Source organism: Gavialis gangeticus, unplaced genomic scaffold (genome assembly GCF_001723915.1).
Source record: "Gavialis gangeticus isolate Ggan-Ray unplaced genomic scaffold, GavGan_comp1, whole genome shotgun sequence".
Taxonomy (NCBI): Eukaryota; Metazoa; Chordata; order Crocodylia; family Gavialidae; genus Gavialis; species Gavialis gangeticus.
In genome coordinates, this window is record NW_017729024.1 from 77,658,612 (window position 1) to 77,664,496 (window position 5,885).

Consider the following 5,885-nt stretch of genomic DNA (forward strand, 5'->3'; position numbering starts at 1 on the left):
AACAGGGACTGTGGAACATGTGCTACCTGTTGATGGTGGGGGAGTGTTGCTACTGGTGCTTCTGCCCCCCCTCAGAGCAAATCATCTGTAGAATCAAGAGGACTATGTGCATCTTCTTCTGGGGCTCCAGATGGAGAAATGTCCCAGAGGTATAAACGTGGGGGCTACGCACCCCCAAAGGTGAAGCGCCGAGATCAAAGAATACTCATCCACTCTAGGAGTCCAGATGAGCAATGCCAACAGGAGAAAACTGTGCGGTTCATCAGCCGCGCCTATATACAGCTAAAGCCGGCAGCTGACATCAGTGATGATCACTGGCTGGCAAAGATAAAAGCCGGTAACAGCTGGGAGCAGGGGAGAGTGGGAGAGGCAGCAGAGGCTCCATGCCGGTGGCAGACAGTGCTGGCAAGAAGAGGGAAGTCCCGAGTGGACAGGAATGTCCCAGGCAGTAGCAGCTGCAACAAGCCTCCATGCCAGTCATGGGCAGCGCCGGCATGTGGGAGGAAACCCTGCTCAGGAAACATCAGGCAGAAACCCGGGACAGAACAGACTCCCAGCAACGGGCACTCAGAGACTGGGTCAAGGGAGAAGAGCTGACCCAGAGAAAAGTGGAGGGAGCACAGCCAAGGTAGAGGTCAGGACAGCGCTGGGGGACGCTGCCAAGCACAGGCTCCAGGGCAGGCAATATATCAAGGCAGTCCAGCCTGATCTCTTTGTTTTTCTTTACCAGCCTTTATGTTCCTTTTTGCGTGTCCATCTGTTCGTTGCTATCTGGTCTGTGCATATTCTTCTTTTGTCATTTTCCTTGTCTGTTGCTTTATTTGTAATTCTTTGATATCTCAATGCCAAGAGGTCCGAACAACAACTTAATCTCAAGGGCTGCTCACAGGAGCCTACAAGAGGCTGGCGCTGGATGGGAGAGACCTGTAGGAGAGAGTAATACCCAATGGGCCCATAGACCACCAAGGTACCTGGAGAAGACTTGACACTTGAAGGCGAGTGACGAGTAAGGACCATCACGACTGGAGGGCTAGCCGTGTCAAGATCAGGTGGCCTGTCGGAGGCTGGCATATGGCTGGGGTGTAGGGGAGGTGGAGCCCCACGAATATGCATCAGGAGGAACAATCAATCTTGAGGGACCGCCAACAAGGGATCCCACCACTGGAGATACATTCAAAGTCATGGCAGGTGAGTTCTGGGGCTCTCCCCAGGGTAATTGGGGTCCCTGTCCGAGGTTGCACAAAGCCTCCCCGTGCCTGTCACTAGGCGCATGCGCCAAGGTGGCACATGAACAAATATTCAAAGTGAGACAGGCACAAAGTGGTGCACTGGCCGGGAACCCACGGGAAGACCCAGTGAACGAAGAACAATTCAACATGCAGCCCGCGGCCATGGCTTCTCTGGATGTCCTGAGTCAAAACCTACAAGCCCTGACTCAGATCCTAGATGCTCAACAGCAGATGATGGATTGACAACAGGATTGGCTGAGAGACAGCTTAGCTTCATTTAAGATGCTGAAGATGACATGAGAAGATGATCCAGAGGCCTATACTGAGTCTTCTGAATGGCACGCCATAATGATTGGGCTCAAAAAAGGATACTGGGCCAGTCAACTGGGCACCCTCATGGTAGGGAAAGCCCAGGCCGCATATCGGGCCCTCCCTCGGGACAAGCTCGCTATTATGACCAGGTGAAAGCAGCGATCCTATATAGGCTGGGGATCAACCCGAAACACTATAGGAGGCTGTTCTGGGCAAAGAAGGCTCCAGAAGAGAGGCGGCCTAGGCTCTTGTTACAGCTGCTAAGAGATCTTTTAAATAAATGGGTAAACCCTGCATCATGCGATCAAGATGCTCTGGCCAACCAGATCCTGCTAAAGCAATTCCTGAATGACCTGGAGGAATGCACGCAACATTGGGTTTGCCAGGATTTGCCCCGCAGTTGCAAAGAAGCCTTAAAGCCAGCAGAAGCATTTGCGGCATCAGAAGCCGACTACAATAGGGAGAAGTGAAGCCCTGGCACGTCAGCTCCAGTACCTAGAGAGCTTGAGAGAAAGCGACCACCCAACAGAGGCGTATCAAAGGACACCATTTGTTTCCAGTGCGGGAAGATCAGACACTTCCTCAGGGAATGCTGTAGTGGTCCCACGGAGTGGTGGCACCCAGACAATCCACCAAGGATGCAAGCTGAGGGGTGAAGGGAGCAGGACCCCAGCAAGCCGATGGATTGCAGTTATGCTGCCAGAGGGGACAGCGCAATATGGGGACGGCCCATAGTGAAAGCCTGGGTCAGGAACCACCTCATTCAGGCTACGTTAGACTCAGGATGTGCCCAATCTCTGGTGAGGGCTGACCTCATTACCCCTCAAAGGAACCATAGTGCCAACCCAGTGAAGGTGTCCTGTCTTCACAGAGAAACCAAACATGTAGATCAACAATAGATTTGACTTAGGGTGATGGAACACCAGGGGGACTTGCTGGTGGGTGTAGTCCCCCAGCTGGCATGTGACAAGCTGTTAGGTCAAGACTGGACGCCGATTTGCAACATGTTGGAGAGAGTTTGGGATGTCAAGGCCAAGTGGAGGAAAATACGTAGCCACGAAGGTTGCTGTGGTGAACTTGAGAAGAGTGAGACATCAATGGATGAGACAGATAAGATAGACCTCTGAAGTGTGGCAAGCAGCCTGCAATTCCAAGAAGCCCAAGAGGAAGATCACGAAATTCAGAGGCTTAGGACACAGTCTCTTGATGCCCCCGCCAGTCAAGCACCAGCATCAAATGAAACCCCATGATTCGAGATAAGGAACCAACTCTTGTATCGTGTACAGCAAGAAAAGATAGGGGAGTCGGAAAGGACACAATTGGTGGTACCCACCTGGTTTTGCCAAGTCATACAGCAATTGGCCCATTCAAGCCCCACTGGGGGACATCTGGGTTAAGATAAGACCACCGCCAGGGTGATCTGGGGGTTCTTCTGGCCAGGTTTGGGGGAAGAAATTGCTTGCCAATGCGCAGTGTGTCCCGAATGTCAGAGAACCAGGGAGGATCGCCCGGTGTGGGCCCCTGTGCAATCTATGCCCATTATTGATATCCTGTTTTCGAGAATCACCAGGGATGTAGTCAGGCCAATTCCCTGCATCAGTGCAAGGCACCAGTATATACTAGTGTTCAAAGACTATGCCACAAGGTATCCCGATGTAGTGCCACTACAGGCGGTGACAGCCCCACAAATCGCTGAAGAACTCATAAAGTGGATAGCGAGGATGGGGATACTCCAGGAAATCCTCACAGATCAGGGGCAAAATTTTATGTCCGGGGTTTTGCCAGTGGTATGCTGCACCCAATGGATAAAGCACCTACGCACATCCGTGTACCACCCCCAGACTAATCGCCTAGTGGAGCACCTTAACGGAACAATAAAACGAATCCTACGGTGGTATATATGAGGAGACCCACAGAGGTGGGATCTACTCCTTCTGTTAATATTATTCACATGTGGTAGATACCTCACAGGATTCAATGAAGTATTCTGCCTTTGAGCTAGTGCTAGGACACTGTCCAAGGAGCCCGTTCCAGGCACTTAGAGAAGATTGGGAACAGGGCCAGGGGAACATGAAGGACCTAGCTGCATATCGGCAAGAATTTCAACAAAGGATCCAGGTGGCTTGGGACCTTACCAGGGATAATATGCAGGAGGCCTAACACTGCCAGAAGGAAAGGTAGGATGGGTATGCCAAAGAAGGGGAATTCAAACTCGGGCAGAGGGTTTTGGTGCTCCTGCCCACATCCTCAAGCAAGCTTCTGACCCAATGGCAGGGTCCATTCGAGATAACCTGGAGGGTGGGACCAATGAACTACCAAGTGCACTGGCCAGGCCACCTACGTGAGAAGCAGATATATCACGTCAATCTCTTGTGGGAGTGGCACAAACCTGAGGGATGGGCTACCTTTATGAAGGCTGATATGGAGGACCTTGGACCCCAGGGTACGGTCCAGGAAAGGGATCATGAGGACAGAAGACCAAGTCCGAATAGGCAAAGAGTTGTCAACATCCCAAAGGTAAGAGATGCAGGCTCTGGTACAAGAGTTTAGTGATGTGTTCCGTGAGGAACCTGGGTGGGTCCAGAGTAGTTATCACTCAATACAAACACCACCTGGAGCCATAGTGCGGGAAAAGTGGTGGCCCATTCCCCATCATCTCTTGGGAGAGGTCCGCAAAGAGGTTAGAAAAATGCTGGAACAAGGGATCATACATCCACCCAGAGGCCCCTGGCGAAGTCCCTTAGTCCCGGTTCCTAAACCCGATGGGTCTCTAAGGTTATGTGTCAATTACCGATGGTTAAACGCGATGGCAGTCTTTGATGCGTTCCCTATGCCCCACATCGCTGAATTAGTGGAACCCATTGGGAACACCCAATATATATCACAACAATCAACCTGGCAAAAGGGTATTGGCAGATCCCCATGGCCAAAAGAGACCAGCCCAAGACAGCTTTTGGGACACCATGGGGTCTCTATGAGTTTATTCACATGCCATTTGGACTTCATGGAGCGGCCGCTACATTCCAACACCTGATGGACCAGATTCTGGCACTGCAGGCTGAATACGCCGCAGCCTATATTGACAACATCATCGTGTTTTCACAAACCTGGACACAACAAGAGAGCCCTCCGAGCTGTACTGTTGGAACTGAGAACAGGGATGATGGCGTATCCAAGGAAATGTTCACTAGCACAGAGGCAAACCAAATACCTAGGGTTTTTAGTCGGACACGGTACCATCAGGCCACTAGCAGACAAGGTGGAGACCATCCATAACTTTATGACACCCCACAATAGTAAACAACTTAGATCCTTTCTGGGGTTAACAAATTATTACCGGCGATTCGTTCCTGGTTTTTCCGAATTAGCAGTGCCCCTGTCGAAGGCCCTAAAAGGGTGGAGGGCAGGACCCATAAGGTGGACTGCTGAAATGATGCAGAACATCGAATTACTCAAAAAAACCTTATGCGACTATGTCATGATACATGCACCTGATTTCTGTAAACCTTTTATATTACAGACTGACGTGCCGGAGACCACTATCAGTGCAGTCCTAACCCAAGAAGAAGTGGGGATAGAAAGACCTGTCACCTACGCCAGCCATAAATTACTACTGGCAGAAACACGGTACGCAACCATAGAGTGGGAATGCTTGGCAATCCAATTTATATAAATGAAGTTTATTTCCTACCTATGGGGACTTTTACCATCTTGTACCATCTACACTTTTTCCAGAGCCTGACAAAGGGACTTTGATCCTGAAAGCTTGCAGAAAGGGACAATTTTCTTGCCATTTTCCAGTTGGTTTTATAAAAGGTACCATTTTGGAACCAAGAGTTCTAGTTTTTTTGTATGCCTTATTAGCTATATAATTTTTTAAAGACATATTTGTAAAAAGATCAAGACTCTATGGCAAGCAGATGGTGTGAAATATAGTTGGGAGTCCAACACCGGCTTATCTTTAAGATGTATGACATTTAAATAAGTCTAGTAAATCAAGTATCTACTTCTCTGAAATATTTTATGAGTTCCTGTCAACCCCCATAGCAGATTAATCCCTGCTGAAATGGCATCAGTTAATTTGGGCTTCAGTCCTTAAAGTGCAGTTCTAGTATGCAAAGGGACTATACAAGAATGAATTCTTCTTGCTTTGGGGAAATGATAAGAAATTATTCCACTCTATTTGGCACCTTTGGGCGTATCCAAACGAGTGTGCATGTGCCTCTTGTAGTATCTCAAACCCCTTTGAGATGCTGCAAGAGGCACATGTGGGAACAAAACAAGTGCAGCGTGAGGGCAAAATTAGATCCCTGGATATCCAAGGGTCAAAAAATACCCCGGGAG